General features: G+C 45.1%; 1 protein-coding gene across 1 annotated transcript in view; it reads left to right on the plus strand.

The window, feature by feature from the left end:
- Window positions 1-17386, plus strand: part of LRP3 (LDL receptor related protein 3) — a 70619-nt gene that overhangs the window by 14382 nt on the left and 38851 nt on the right. The gene's annotated exons all lie outside the window — the stretch shown is intronic.

Raw genomic sequence — 17386 nt, forward strand, 5'->3', positions numbered from 1 at the left:
AGGTCAGTGTGAAACGCATGCATCACCTCCTGGGTTCAGACACTCTGTCTTTGTTTGCTGTCAATTGCTATTTTTGGAATAAAATCATTGGAACGTTCCTGTGGTGTGCAGCCGTTCTTTTCTTCCTCCTGAAAAAACCGGGACAGAGAAACAAGATGCAAGACTGTCCTGATAAATCCGGGACAGAGCGACAAGATGCGGGACTGTCCTGATAAATCCGGGACAGAGAGACAAGATGCAGGACTGTCCTGATGAATCCGGGACAGAGAGACAAGATGCAGGACTGTCCTGATGAATCCGGGACAGAGAGACAAGATGTGGGACTGTCCTGATAAATCCGGGACAGAGAGACAAGATGCGGGACTGTCCTGATAAATCTGGGACAGAGAGACAAAATGCGGGACTGTCCTGATAAATCCGGGACAGAGAGACAAAATGCTGGACTGTCCTGATAAATCCGGGACAGAGAGACAAAATGCAGGACTGTCCTGATAAATCCGGGACAGAGAGACAAGATGCAGGACTGTCCTGATAAATCTGGGACAGAGAAACAAAATGCGGGACTGTCCTGATAAATCTGGGACAGAGAGACAAGATGCAGGACTGTCCTGATGAATCCGGGACAGAGAGACAAGATGTGGGACTGTCCTGATAAATCCGGGACAGAGAGACAAGATGCGGGACTGTCCTGATAAATCTGGGACAGAGAGACAAAATGCGGGACTGTCCTGATAAATCCGGGACAGAGAGACAAAATGCGGGACTGTCCTGATAAATCCGGGACAGAGAGACAAAATGCAGGACTGTCCTGATAAATCCGGGACAGAGAGACAAGATGCAGGACTGTCCTGATAAATCCGGGACAGAGAGACAAGATGCGGGACTGTCCTGATAAATCCGGGACAGAGAGACAAGATGTGGGACTGTCCTGATAAATCCGGGACAGAGAGACAAGATGTGGGACTGTCCTGATAAATCCGGGACAGAGAGACAAGATGCGGGACTGTCCTGATAAATCCGGGACAGAGAGACAAGATGCGGGACTGTCCTGATAAATCTGGGACAGAGAGACAAGATGTGGGACTGTCCTGATAAATCCGGGACAGAGAGACAAAATGCGGGACTGTCCCGGCAAATACAAGAGAGTTGGCATGTATAAATCATCTGTGCAAAGCATTTGAGCTAGAGGTCACTAAGAGGAACGCTGATGGTATACACCCTCTACCTGTATAGCCGCAGTGGGAAGAGGGCATCTCTTGAGAACAAATCCTGTAGAGGATTAATCAGAAATATGGGGCTTCGGGTCCGAGTGACGTTTCTTTTCTTCTCTGCCCAGTCCTCAGACCGGCCCTGCCTCCGTCCGCCACAATTGTCATTGTTGTAAATTGAGATAATATACCCGGCTCCTGCCATCAGAAGTCTACAAAACAAAGGCATAAACCTAACCTTTTATGTACCACTTGATGAGAAATCTGGCGATTTTATTGGTGCTCTACATATCTTCTTTTATGACTACTTCTACGCATCACATCAGAGTTGCAGAAATAAGATCTCCGGTGGATGGCGGGAATCAGAGCGAAATCACTTTCATCTTCACTGAACTGTTTGCAGGCAGATCTCAGTGGGACTTATTTACCAGCGATATACAATCGCTCCGTGCGCCGCCTGCATTATAATCTGTGCAGGAAAAAGTGCTTGTATCTGTTCTTCTCTGCTGGAGTTTCTTCTCTCTTTTGCACTTCTCTCCTCTTCTACCTTCTCCTCTCCTCTGCCCTTCTGCACTCTCCTTGCCCCTTATACCCCCTTCTCGCCTCCTCTCTACTCTCCTCTCCCCTCCTCTGTTCTCATCCCCAGGGCCGGATTAACATAGGGGCTATTGGAGCTGCAGCTCCAGGCCCCTTTCTCAAGATAGGCCCATTTGCCAAAAAAAAAAAAAAAAAAAAAAAAAAAAAAAAAGATCGACTTCGAGAATTGTAGCTCGGCGATCAGGAGTCACAGAGACCCCACCTTTGGGGGGTAGGTAGCTAAAGACCCACTCCAGCACTGGTTCAAATATGGGGCTGCTATCATCTATGGTTCCGGAGATACAGGGCTCCTTGCGCAGCCTGTCAGAAGCTGCATACAGAGCGACAGTATAAATACAAGCTGGAACACTCTGCAGCAGACGGAGAGGATGAATTCACAGGGCTTATAATAATTATTTGTAGATAACTTATGATAATTAACCCCTTGCCACCCAGGCCCATTCTGAGACTTCTCTCCTACATGTAAAAATCATCATTTTTTTTATCCTAGAAAATTACTCAGAACCCTCAAACATTATATATTGTTTTAGCAGACACCCTATGGAATAAAATGGTGGTCTTTGCAACTTTTTATGTTATACGATATTTGCGCAGCAATTTTTCAAACTTTTTTTTGGAAAGAAACTGTTTCATTCATAAAAAAAAAAACACTAAAGTTAGCACGATTTTGCTTTACATTTTTTTACAGGTTACATGTTTAGAGTTACAGAGGAGGTCTAGTGCTAGAATTATTGTTCTCGCTCTAACAATCGTGGCATATGGAACCTGTGTGTATCTGACTCTGATACTAACCAGAGCCTACCCAGGGACTGACTAGTATCTCTCCCCAGCCTGTCCCCACACACCCTCTCACCTGCTGACCTGTGAATGGGGCAATCACTTCCGCAGTGTTATTGTGTTCTGCCAGTCAATACAATGATTAGTGTTGCTAACTATAGCTGGCAGCACTGATTGTTTTGGGGAAAACCTGACAGGCTGGTTGTACTCAAGTTGGTTAATAGGTTGACTTGTGTAAAACCAGCTAGCCCATACATAGATCGACTATGGCTGGTCTCTGCTTAATTGGTGTAATTTCAATCCATGTCTGGCCCACTTAACCACTACGCAGTCCCTAAACATCCTTCCACAAACCTTTAAATTTTTCCTTCCCAGATTACTTCGTCCTCCTCTCCTATACACAGTGCCCGCTGTCATACTCTCTACACTTCTCTCCTATACATAGTGCCCGCTGTCATACTCTCTACACGTCTCTCCTGTACATAGTGCCCGCTGTCATACTCTCCACACTTCTCTGCTGTACATACTGCTCACTGTCATATCCTACACACTCCTCTCCTATACATAACGCCCGCTGTCATATCCTATCCTACACACTCCTCCTCTCTTGTAAATAGTGCCCACTGTCATACACTTCTCTCCTGTACATATTGCCCACTGTCATACCCTCCATACTCCTCTCCTATACATACTACTCATTGTCATACCCTCCATACTCCTCTCCTATACATAGTGCCCACTGTCATACCTCCAACACTTCTCTCCTATGCATAGCACCCACTGTCATACCCTCCGCACTCCTCTCCTGTACATACTACCCACTGTCATACCCTCCGCACTCCTCTCCTGTACATACTACTCACTGTCATACCCTCCATACTTCTCTCCTATACATAGTGCCCACTGTCATACCTCCAACACTTCTCTCCTATACATAGCGCCCACTGTCATACTCTCCACACTCCTCTCCTGTACATACTACTCACTGTCATACCCTCCATACTCCTCTCCTATACATAGTGCCCACGTCATACCCTCCCTCCACAATCTTCTCCTGTAATTACTGCTTACTGTCCTACTCTCCACACTTCTCTCCTGTACATAGTGCCCACTGTCATGCCCTCCACACTCCTGTACATATTGTTCACTGTCATACCCTCCACACTCTTCTCTTATACATAGTGCCCAATGTCATACCCTCTACACTCCTCTGCTGTGCATACTGCCCACTGTCATACCCTTCACACTCCTCTCCTGTACAAAGTGCCTTCTGCCATACCCTCTGCACTCCTCTCGTGTACATAGTGCCCACTGTTAGACCCTCCACATTCCTCTCCCTCACCTGCACATACTTCCCACTTGTATACCATCCATACTCCTCCCCTATGCCTCTTACCCACAAAAACTGTTCTTTAAAATTATACTGAATATCCTCAATGTTACCAGCTCTAGAATGGGCACTTTTGTCAGTTCAACTAAAGGAAACCTCACAGTCCTCATATTTGTTCCGCCCCATTATTAGTACTTATTTCATTTTGTAATTACTATTGTGATGTATAGAGGAACACGGGGGATGTCAGCTACTATAAATATAGCAATTGTAAAGAAAAGCGTCCCTGAAAATATTTTTGAAATGTTGACAACTATGCACTTAGGCACTGCCCAAGGGCCACAGGGTCAGTAGGGGGCCCCATGAGAGGCTCGTGATATTAAAGCGGTAGTAAACTTTTCTAACATTACGACTTTTTAGAGGCCCTGGGGTAGGTTATGCCATAATGTACAAGTATGCACAGCATATTAGCACATTAGGGTACACTTAAATTGTCAGACTGAGCCCTCCAGTGCTGTGCTGTGATCAACCGGCGGAGCCCGGGCACTTCCATCTTCACCCGGTCTTCCTTCTGGGTTCTGTGCCTTCGGTCACTTGCCTTGGCCAGGCTGCGTTGATGTCATTCCCATCCTCTCTCTCACCCCCCCTTTCTCTCACATCCTCCCTCCCTTACCCCTCTTTCACCCCCTTTCTCTCTCTCTCTCATCCTCCCTCTCTCTCTTTAATTTAATTTGTTATCACAAAAAATAGTTTGCATTTTTATTTATTTATTGTTTATAAAAGGCCCCACCAAAATCCTCAGCACCAGGCCCATGATGTTCTTAATCTGGCCCTGCCCGTCATGTGTGCCCGTCATGTGTGCCCGTCATGTGTGCTCGTCATGTGTTCCCGTCATGTGTGCCCGTCATGTACGCCAGATACAGTCCAGCGAAGGAGGCATTAAAGGCGAGTGTTTCTTTAATGGAGTAATATTAGTAAGTGAACATTAATTCATGACCACTTCCTCACTCCCTCCTCGGACACTTAACTGGATTACAGCCTAATTCCCCTTCATTCATTTACAAACTCTTTCTGCATTTTCTTTTCAAGTTAATAGCAGATGAAGACTTCATACGGATTGTGGGAACTTAAAGAGGAACTGCAGTCTGCTCACATAATTTGTAATAAAAACATCTTTGCCATTCTGAAGCTTCCCTCCAACCACTTTGCTTATTATTTTACGTATACTGTGATGTCTGCCTTGTGACATGACAGAGATCACTGCTCCCTGTCCTAGGTAGCCCATCCCCCCCCACAGTTAGAATCACTCCCTAGGACACGCTTAACCCCTTGATCGCCCCCTAGTGTTTAACCCCTTCCTCGCCAGTGTCATTTACACCGTAATCAGTGCATTTTTATAGCACTGATCGCTGTATAAATGACAATGGTCCCAAAATAGTGTCAAAAGTGTCCAATGTGTCTGCCATAATTTCGCAGTCCCAACAAAAATTGCAGATCGCCGCCATTACTAATAAAAAAAAAAAAAAATATATATATATATATATATATATATATAATAAAAATGCTATAAAACGATCCCCTATTTTGCAGCCACCATCTGCCCCGGTGATCTACAGCTCTGTCAGGTGGCATCCAGGTACCTATCCAAGGCAGCAGTTGTATATAGAAGTAAAAGGATGCTGCACTCCCATCAGTTGAACGTCAGATAATAGTGAAATGGCCCCAACCTTAGCTTCTCCTTGGCCACACAAACGGACGCATTTCGCCCGACCTTGGGGCTTAAGATAGGACTATAGGCAATTTTTTAAAATAATTTTGGATAGAGTAGATTTCTTTTTCGCCATCTTCATCCCATTGCGAAGGTTTCCCTTCACTTCCTGTTCCATAACCAAACAGGAAGTGGGATAAAATTCCTGCAAATGAAGGAAATTCCTTGGGGACCCCCCAGATCACCAGAACTAGTGTCCGCCATTGGAAGATTTCCCCTCTCTTACTTTTCAGGGGACAACCCAAAGATTTAGATTTTCTTTTACTTTCAATGATTAAGATAAACAGGACAAATAGAGAGGGTGAATCTCCCTAACGGGGGGGGGGGGGGGGGGGCACAGAAAGCAATAAAAACTGACAGGGCTTCTAATCCATCTCCACTCTACCCAAAACTGAAAAAAAAAAAAAAGTTGCCTTTAGTTGCACTTTAACCACTTCAGCCCCGGACCATTTTGCTGGCCAAAGACCAGACCACTTTAACTGAAAATTGCGCGGTCGTGCGACGTGGCTCCCAAACTAAATTGACGTCCTTTTTTTCCCACAAATAGAGCTTTCTTTTGGTGGTATTTGATCACCTCTGCGGTTTTTATTTTTTGCGCTATAAACAAAAATAGAGCGACAATTTTGAAAAAAAAAAAACGCATCATTTTATACTTTTTGTTATAATAAATATCCCCCAATAATATATAAAAAAACATTTTTTTTCCCTCAGTTTAGGCCGATACGTATTCTTCTACATATTTTTGGTAAAAAAAAAATCACAATGAGCGTTTATTGGTTGGTTTGCGCAAAAGTTTATAGCGTTTATAAAATAGGGGATAGTTTTATGGCATTTTTATTAATAATTTTTTTTTTACTAGTAATGGCGGCGATCAGCGATTTTTATTGTGACTGCGACATTATGGCGGACACATCAGACATTTTTGACACATTTTTGGGACCATTGTCATTTATACAGCAATCAGTGCTATACAAATACAGTGATTCCTGTGTAAATGACACTGGCAGTGTAGGGGTTAAGTGTTCCTAGGGGTGTGTTACTAACTGTGGGGGGCTGGGCTTTCTTTTAGCGAACACTGATCTCTGCTCCAATCACATGGAGCAGAGATCAGCGTCACTTGTTGCTAGGCAGAACTGGGAGATGCTGTTTACAACGGCATCTCCCAGTTCAGCCGCCCCGTGAGAAGATCGGGGGTATGCCCGCTGCGATCGAGTCCACGGGACCCGCGACCGGACTCACGGGGTCCCGAGCAGCACGCAAGCGCGCCGCCGGCGGGGCGCTCGCGATGGCAGGGCGGCATTTAAGATTGGACATACCTGTACGCCAATATGCCTGCCCGTGCCATTCTACCGACGTACATTGGCGTGCGCCAGTCAGGAAGTGGTTAAAGGACATGTAAAGGTTTGTTTAAAAAAACAAAAAAACAAAAAAAAAAAACAAACATGTCATACTTACCCCCTCTGTGCAGCTGGTTTGGCACTGATTGGCCCGATCCTCCTCTTCTGGGGTCCCTCAGCGGCGCTCCTGGTTCCTCCTTTTTTCGAGTACCGCTCTTCCTCGGGGCATTCATACGGGCACGCTCCCGTGTCCTGCTGCTGCGTCCATTGACACAGACAGCAAGACTCAGCCCCACCCCCCAGCTCCCGCGTCATCTGATTTGATTGACAGCAGCAGGAGCCAATGGCTGTGCTGCTATTAATTTATCCAATCAGGACCTGAGACACTGGCTGGAGCTGATGTGCTGGTCCCCGTCGCTGGAAAGACCGGTTTCTGGTAAGTAAAAGGGGGGCTCTGGGGGGGGGGGGGGGGGCTGCTGCATCACAGGAGATTTTTCACCTTAATGCATATGATTGCATTAAGGTGAAAAGCCTTGAGGGTTTACAACACCCTTTAATTGTAGAGGTTATGATTTAAGCCTCGGGCAAATGGCAGCCCAGACAGCTGCACTCCAATAAAATACCTTTATTTGCTAAAAGACAAAAAGATACAGCATACATAGACAATTGAATAATATATAAAGAACACGTTTTGCAGCCCTTACTGGTGCTTAGTCATAGCTGGTTGGGCGAAATGCGTCGGTGGTGGTGGTGGTGGTGGTGGTGGTGGGGGTGTGTGGCCAGAGAAAGGCAGAGCCCATTTCACTGCTATCTGACTGGTGGGGGCGTGGTGTCCTTAGACTTCTATAAATAAATACTGCTGATTATTTATCTTTTTCAAACGCGTTTTGCCTAAGCAGCCCAATGAAAAAATTTAGGATTTGTGTTTTTCAGCAAATTTCCGCTGACTGCTGAAATCATTTCCTTCATCAGTTGCTGAGATGGTATATTGGCACCTGGACCAGACTGGCACACAGCTGCTGTGCTCATACCGGTGGCACCTTTACTATTAAAGTGGAAGTTAACCCATCCATAAAACAGTTTCATTAGCGGCACGTGCCGGAAATGTAACACTCCCATTGGTTGTGGGACAAACTGTCAAACCATCCAATGGCTGGTGTCATAACTGATCACATGTGCAGCTTCATGGCCGTTGGCAAAGATGGCAGCTTCCTTGGCTGAAAACAATGGGGGGGGGGGGTTTAGTTACACTTTAAGGCTCAATCAGGTGCGGCCGCCGGTGAGAATCTGCTATTTTTGCATTGTAGAATCTACCAGTAGCCGTGCAGCCAGACTTTTACTCTGTACAAATCAATGGCCGGTGCTGCCGCTGTTTTGTATGTGACTGCACATCTGAGCGGTTACATGCGATCAGGGCCTCTGACCGACCTTGAGCGCACTTTGCATCCAGAGATGGCGGTTCTGGCCGCATACAAACTGGACGCAGCTTATTATCCATTTTCTACACCGCCATAGCAGAGTGCTGCTGCGTCCGCAGTCCAGCCGCTCAGCCAAATGGGCCCCTAAGGCAGATCTTGATTTCGGTTCCGTTCTCGGGGACACCCTCACAGGTCCTCCCAGCCACGGAGGAAGATCCGGATCTGTTTTTCCTGAATTCCGATAGACAGATGGGTGCCGAGAACTGGAGAGCCTGCAGCCGTTTGGCAAGTGTCACCTTATTGGCAGCAGTCTAAAGTCAATATTGAGACGGCTCCTCAGTCCTCACTCTCTCATGAAATGAAATCTGAACAATTGTTGTTTAGTTGCCTGGGAAGAATCCAATCATGGTGGGCTTGATCACTCAATTCACTAAAAGATCGATGAGTCAAACTTTCCACGCAAAGCTTTTTTCTGCATGAGATCCAATTGCTAAATTGTGGATTACAAAAGCCAATATAAAGGAATAGTAGTGGTAAAAAAAAAGCACTTGTGGGTTTAAACAATAATTTTTTTTTGTAACCGAATTTCTGGGAGTAACCCTTGGCAACTAGTCTGGCTTTGTATTTGTGGATAGTCCCTTCTGCATCTGACTTTACTTTGAAAGTCCACTTACTTCCTATAGTTTTGCAGTTAGGAGGGAGCTCTGTGAGTGTCCAGGCTTTATTTTCTTGAAGTGACTTTAATCCTTCTTCTGCTGCCTTTCTCCATTTATTGGCTTCACATTTTGGCAGTGTTTCTATGTCTTCCCAGGATGTTGGTTCAAGTATGACAGTGCTCTGACAGTGTATGACAGTGTAGCATGGCCCCCTTGGGGACTACTAAGAATTACCTGCTCATCTGCATGGCCACGACCAAGTCAACCTTCCAACCCACCTGACACTCTAGGTTCAGACATCCTCGAAACACGGTGCAGCAAGAATCAAACAACTCAGTAGTATTAGTTTCTGAATATTTTACCTGAATCAAAAAGTTATTTCACAGAAAGGGGTAATAAATCTGCTGAGCCAGGATAAAAGCGCCAACTCAGCAGACAAATTCCTCCCAATGACACTAGCAATGGTTCAGCAACAAACATAATTATAAACAGTACATGTATGTACACTATATTCAGATCCGAAGTCACCCCCTAGCGGAGGTTTCAGTTAACTACTTATGCTGCCACTCTGAGATAGATGTGATCTAGCCAGCCTATGCTATCCTAATGAAAGAGCAGGTCTACAGAAGGTAATATGTAGGCTTTCGTATGAGTAATGCCAAACGAGTTCCACGTTGCAGATCTGATGTTCTTCGCTAGCTAGTTGGAGCTCGTTAACTGTAATCCATTTGGTTGTAGATAGATTCCTAAGATTAAGGTTAAGATCTAAGGCATCTGAGCACAATGTTCAAGCAATGCAGTAAAGTGTTTCTAGGGTAAAGATGTCTGTGCAGTGTTCTGTAATGGTGGCAGTGAATAGATAAAAAGTTGAGCAATTTGCCCTCTCACCAATGACCAAATCGATCTGAGGTCTTCTGGACAGGAACACGTGTAGCGGCTGCTGTGTGTAGCAGGCAGCGCATCTGCTGTCTCGGTCTTCAGAAGTGACTTTGCCCCACGCACAGACACGGACGGACAGGTCATCCAAGTGATGTTAGTGACGGGATGTCTGACAGCGAATAACAGAGCTAGGCCCCCTAGGCCTCGGGGTGGAAGTAGGGCTCTGCGTGGTAGGCCACGACCTCTCTCTCCCTGTTACACAGAGGTCAGTCTGGCGTCAGGAGAAAGAGACCTCTGCGTGGGCTTCTCGCTCCTTTTATGGTCACTCCCAGCAACTTTGATGTCCCCGTAAGGATCCCTAGGATGCGTAGTCTTAGCCCCTGTACACACGGTCGGAGAATCCGTCGGAATGTGTCCTATCGGACCGTGTCGTCGCATAATCCGACTGTGTGTGGTATGCATCGGACTGATTCCGTCGGAATATCCGTCGGACCCAATTTTCCAACATGTTGGAAATATTTCCCGACCAACTGGGCTGATTGGACCTAATCCGATCATGTGTAGAGAATTTTGATCGGACCAAGTGCCACGTATGCTCAGATCAAATTCCTACATCAAAGCTATTGGCTACTAGCCTGAATGTAGTCACTTCGCAACGAAATTACGTCATCACGTTCTGAAAGATCGGATTTTTTCGCCAACTTTGTCCGACCGTGTGTATGCAACAGTTTCGGACAAAATCCGACGGGCAAAATCCCACGGATTTGGTTGTGGAAATCTCCGACTGTGTGTACAGGGGCTTAAGGTACATAGGTGCATAGCAATAGTCTGAAGAACTATACGTCCCATAATTCACTTTGTTGGACACACAAGTATGAGGTCACTGATTACAAGGATGACCAAAGGGACAAACGATGTCTATAAACACTGAAAGGTACGGTGCTTTCTGGTAACAGTCCATATCACTACAACAGCTTGCGGCTCGGTATCCCCTTTGTAGTCGGAAGTGGATCTTCTGACTTCAGGCAGTTCAGCAGGATCTGGTGGGGAACTTGATTTAGACATTGTGAGTTCCACCTCATGTTCGGACTCCTGCACAGGTTCGCTTTGGTCGGCCTTTTCTTCTGGTTTGCTTGGCGTAGTCACTTCACAACTTTCAGGGATCAGTGTTTCCGGTGATGGGCTCTCATCAAAATAAACACTATGGCTTATTGTCACTTTGTCAGTCTTTGGGTGAAGAATTCTGTAACCCTTAAGCCCCATACACACTATCAGATTATCTGCTGACTTTTTCCTTCAGATTTACCAAAACCATGTAGTAGAAGGGCCTACCTGATTGCATACACATTGAAACTCCTAAGGTTTGTCCTCATATTATATGGTTTTGGTAAATCTGAAGGAAAAAGTCAGCAGATAATCTGATAGTGTGTATGGGGCTTTAGTTTGCTCATTGCAGCCTACTAGAATGCCCTCTATGACTCTGTTCTCCAGCTTGGATCGCTTTTCACTTGGAATATGTATAGGCATACATCCAAACACTCGGATGTGCCCTATGCTAGGCTTTGATCCATGCCACATTTCGAATGGAGTACTTTTAAAGAGGAAGTAGACCCTGATGAGTTTACTTCCTCTTTCATTCCCTGCAAAGGCAAAGCATAATGGACTACTCTGCATCGCATAGTAGTCCATTATGTGTCACTTACCTGACACAGGAGCCGCTGTCCCCTGTAGTCCGCCGCATCCATCTTCTTGGTGGATGACGTCACTCTCGCGCATGCGCACGGGAGCCGACACGCGCGGCAGCTCCGTCGTTGAGAATGCCGCGCTCAGTGCGCCTGCGCGCCGCTGTCTACGGCGCATGCGCCGTAGACGGCGGTGCCTGTTTTGGGCAAATATCTCCTAAACCATATAGGTTTAGGAGATATTTCTTGGACCTACAGGTAAGCCTTAATCTAGGCTTACCTGTAGGTCAAAGTGGTTTGTAAGGGTTTACAACCACTTTAATGGGTAGTCTGTCCTGTAGGTAGGTTGCAGTCATGACTGCTTCTCCCCAGTACTTGTGAGGTAGGTTGGCATCCGAGAACATGCATCTGGCCATTTCTAGAAGAGTGCAGTTTTTCCTTTCTGCCGCACCGTTTTGTTCAAGAGTGTATGGTGCGGTTCTCTGTTGTACTATTGCTTGTGTCTTCGGGTATGAGGCCATCTCTTTGCTTATGTATTCTCCCCCATTGTCGGTGCGAATTATTCCTGGTTTCCATTGGAATTTGTTGCTAGATATGGAAACAAACTCTTGAAGTTTCTCTGATGTTTCATTCCTGTGTTTCATCAGATAAGTAGTTGTGTACTTGGAATCCACCAATGAAGGTCAGTAGATATCTGTTCCCGCCTGACGTGGGCGTTTTTCATTGGACCAGTTTTTCTTTGAGATGCCTATGGAAGGGGAGCATGTCTTCTTGACCCCAGATCTCTCAATAAAGAGGACCTGTCGTGCTTATTTCTATTACAAGGGATGTTTACATTCCTTGTAATAGGATTAAAAGTGATAAAAAAAATAATAAAAAATGAAAGGGACATAAAAAAAAAAATAGTAAAATAAATAAGAATTAAAACATTTTTTTTAAAGCGCACCATCAGCATGGAGAGCTTGCGATTAAAAGTGATAAAAAAAATAAAATTAAAGGGATATCATAAAAAATAAAAATAAAATAGTAAAATAAATAAGAATTAAAACATTTTTTTGAAAGCGCACCATCAGCATGGAGAGCTTGCGATTAAAAGTGATAAAAAAATAAAATTAAAGGGATATCATAAAATATAAAAATAAAATAGTAAAATAAATAAGAATTACATTTTTTTTTTTTAAAGCGCACCATCAGTATGGAGAGCTTGCGTGCAGAAGCGAGCGCATATGTAAGTCGTGCCCGCATGTTCAAACCACATGTGTGAGGATCGTTAGAGTGAAAGCAATGATTCTAGCGCTAGACCTCCTCTATCGCTGTAAACAGGTAACCTTTACATTTTTTTTTTTTAAAGCGTCCCCAATGGAGATTTTTAAGTACCGCTGTTTGTCGCCATTCCGTGAGTGTGTGCAATTTTAAAGCATAACATGTTAGATATCTATTTACTGGGCGTAACATCATCTTTTATATTATACAACAAAATTGTGGTAATTATTGTTTATTTATTTTTTATTTTTTTATTTCATTAAAATGTTTTTTTTTTTTCAACAAAAATGGCACTTGAAAGACTGCTGCGCTATATATATAGTGTATATGTGTGTGTGTGTATATATATATATATATATATATATATATATATATATATATATATATATATAAAATAGATAGATAGATATATGTTTGGAGGTTCTAAGTAATTTGCTAGCAAAAAATGCTGATTTTAACAACAAATGTCAGAAAAAGGCCTGGTTCTTAAGTGGTTTGAAAGCAAACATCTCTCCAGCAGCTGCAGGCGATATTCCATTTTTTTTTTTACCATTTTATAACTCCGATCCTCTGTTTTTAAATGGCACATATTTATCCCTTTAAGTCATTGTCCATAATCCTGATGTGTCCAATGCGGAGATTAATATCTGACATATGGCGTTCGGGCCGTTATAGGAGGCGTTTAATTTCGCCAATGTGACCTTTGCAATTTTTGGCAGATCTGATGCAGAAGTGATTATTTAAAGGAACATCGAACCCTAAAGATTCATTCTGGGATCTTGCTGACGAAATGTTTTTTAAAAAAAAGATCAAATCCTTCAGAAACTAAAATCTGTTTAAACACAACTACTGCCAAAAAGTTTGATTTGGTTTTGGATAGTGCAGGGAAAGGTTAGGGCCGCTCTCAGTTTTTTATTGCCATCTGTCTCCCAGAGGATTTTGTTTTACTTCCTGTCCCTGTGACACCATTATGGGGTAGCAGCTGTCACAGAGACAGGAAAAAGGAGTAGCTGACCTCCGGCCTTCCCTTCAGCCTTGCACAGTTGTACCGCCTCCTCTCCTGGACTGAAATGGCTTACTCTGATTTCACTGCACACTGTGAGCTTCTCACAATGTGCATTAGAAGCTACGGCAAGTCAGAACCAACCTCATTTCTTGGCTGGAGGATATCCAGCATCATCTAGACCAGTGGCCTCCAATCTGTGGCCCTTTGCTTGCTTTTATTTGGCCCTTGGGGCATCATTTCATCCACTGATACTAACAGAGGTGCATAATCCCCCCCCCACCCACCGAGACCAATGAAGGGGCACAATCCCACCCAATGACACCAATGATGCCAGCGATGGGCCCCAATTCCTCCTATTAGTATCACCAATGGGGCCCAATGACACCAATGATGGGGTATTATTTCTCCCAATGATGCCAACGATGGGCCCCAAAGACACCAACAATGGGGCCCAATTCCTCCCTTAGACACCAATAATGGTCCCAATGACACCAATGATGGGACACTATTCCTCCCAATTACACTAATGATGGGGCACTATTCCTCCCAATGAAACCAATGATGGGGCACTATTCCTCCCAATGACATCAATGATGGGGCACTATTCCTCCCAATGACACCAATGATGAGGCACTATTCCTCCCAATGGCACCAATGATGAGGCACTATTCCTCCCACTGACACCAATGATGGAACACAATTCCTCCCAATGACACCAATGATGGGGCACTATTCCTTCCAATGACACCAATGATGGGGTATTGTATTTTCCCCCTGACATCAGGACCTTTTCTACTCCTGGGCACAGTCTGGCCCCCCTAAAGTCCAAAGGACCTTAAACTAGCTCTTTGTTTCGAGTTTGGAGACCCCTGATCTAGACAATGGGTGCTCAACCTGTGGCCTTCCAGCTGTTGCAAAACTACAAGTTCCATAATGCATTGCAAGGCGGAAAGTTACAAGCATGACTCTCAAAGGCAAAGGCATGATGGGACTTGTAGTTCAACAACAACTGGAGGGCCACAGGTTGAGCACCCATAAATTATAGACCATTCCTCCCCAGTCTGACTGTCCCTAGCCCGTACCTTTTATGTATTGTGTAGCGGTACCCCCGTAGGGGCTGCTGGTAATTGTAGTCCGTCTGTCACCCTGCCCAGTCAGGCACACAGTTCTCATTCACCATCAGGCAGAAAACCAGTCCTTGAACTTTGTTTTTTGTTTTTTTTTATTGAGGGGTATTAAACTTGGAAGGGGTAAGGGACTATGAGATGACCACTTGATTTATGAAAGGACACAACTATATACACTTTCTGTATATACTGCTCTACACTTCACTTGCAGCACATCACTTGCTTGCAGACTATCTCTCCTCAACATCTCTAGCATATCACTTGCTTGCAGACTATCTCTCCTCAACCATCTCCAGCATATCACTTGCTTGCAGACTATCTCTCCTCAACATCTCTAGCATATCACTTGCTTGCTCTTCCAGGACCAACTAGCACTATATGTTATGCCTGACACTGTCTCAGCCAGGCCTTAGCAAATGCCCTTTTCAGGCAGGGACCGTGGGCCCTTCTGGTGTAGCAGACTAATGGTGGTAGTCCTAGTGCTACCATGTTTCCCCCGAAAATAAGACCTACCATGAAAATAAGGCCTAGCATTATTTTCCAGGAGGGCTGCAATATAAGCCCTACCCCGAAAATAAGTCCTAGTTTAAAATGCTTGTAAAATCATATAATCCACTCCACATTACAGTAGTATATAATGTACAATGTGTGTGTTTCTGTAATATAATTGCGGGGAAGAGAGCTCCGGTGGGTCACTGAAGCGCAGAGCGGCGCTATAACGAAAGTATTTGGCACAATTATATTACAGAAACGCACACATTGTACATTATATACTACTGTAATAGAGTAGATTATAGAATTTTACAAGCATTTTAACTCAGTTCACACTGGAGATTTCTGTCAGGCAGGGAGAGAGGGGGGGAGAGAAGACCGCACATTACATGGTAAGACCTACCTGGAAAATAAGCCCTACTGTATCTTTTGTTGCCAAAATTAATATAAGACCCGGGCTTATTTTCGGGGGAAACGCGGTAGCTGTCCACGTGGCTACTGTTCCCAGCACCACCTCTTCAAGCCCTGCAGCCCTGCTTGCTGCAACTGCCTCTTTTCACAGCCCGTGTCACCACAGTCCACTCTACTGACTGCACCCATCCTGGACTGCAATCTCCCAGTCCTCTCAGGCGTGCCTCCCCAGTCCTTTCCGTGTGTCGCTCACCAGCCCTCTTGGCTGCGACCTGTTGTTCCTCCCTGGAGACTTTGCCTGGCAGTGCTCTCCTGCTGACCTCTCCTTGCTCCCGTGCCTCCTGTCCAGGACACCTCCACATGTTCTTAGAAGGTCCCAGGCCCAAGGTCACCCCCCCACCAGACTGGAGAGCTCCCTCAAAGTCCCCAACAACCTAGCACTCCATCTCCAGCTTCCAACCCAAACAACTCCTCCCCAGCTGGGCTGACCCTGGATATTTAAGGAGGCCTGCCCCCTGCCAATCCAAGTTGGGGATTGGTCAGGGCTCCTCAGAATACCTCAGGCAGCTCCACCTTTCCTCTCCTCCTTCCTTTCCAGAAGATGCTAGAATATTCTGGAAAGAAGTGGGAGGTGTTGGTGATGCTGCCTGTGAGTCGCCCAGCTCTGCCTGAGTCACTCAACGCTGACCCAGAAGATAAATACACAGGCTTGCCTGCCAGCCAGGCCAGACAATTTACCTATTGTTTTCAAAAAATCCGACTTATTATCTAGCAACCAAGAGGGTGCTACAATTGGATTTCAGTTATTTCAAGCAACAAGGCTCAGCATTGCATGTGGGCATTCTCCAGGGTGGTTGGCATGTAAATACAGCTTGTCTGGGAACAACCACACCTCTAGACCGACATCCACCCATCAAGGCATTTTGATATTTGCAGAACTCCTCCCAAGAGTCAGCTCACTGCTTGCATCAGGACTGAGGGCTGTTATGTTTTCAGGAAGCATTGTACAGCACCCTGCTGGCCCCTCCAACCAGCCATGATCTTCCTGCATTACATAGAGAAGCTCAGAGACCCAGTGATGACATGAAACCATAGCTCTCAACTGTCCCCGATTTCGAGGGACTGTCCCTGATTTGGAGCAATGTCCCTCTGTCCCTCATTCCTCCTCATTTGTCCCTCATTTTGGTCTGATCCATATAGATGTATATAAAATGCACGTTTTATCTTTCAAAAAGTGTTTCCCAGAGCTAAACCTTTCATCCGATTTCTAAATTGCTGCATTTTTAAATTCCAAAAGCCAATATAAAGGAATAGCAGTGTTAAAAAAACACTTGTAGGTTTAACCAATCTTTTTTTTTGTACAATTCTCCTTTAAGGGGGCGTGGCAAGGGGGTGTGTCCTATGCCTGCATACCTTTGCTGGTAGGTGTCCCTCA

The sequence above is a fragment of the Lithobates pipiens genome, unplaced genomic scaffold (assembly GCF_037356315.1).
Source record: "Lithobates pipiens isolate NorthernLeopardFrog02 unplaced genomic scaffold, aLitPip1_a1.2 Scaffold_10, whole genome shotgun sequence".
In the NCBI taxonomy this organism is placed as follows: Eukaryota; Metazoa; Chordata; class Amphibia; order Anura; family Ranidae; genus Lithobates; species Lithobates pipiens.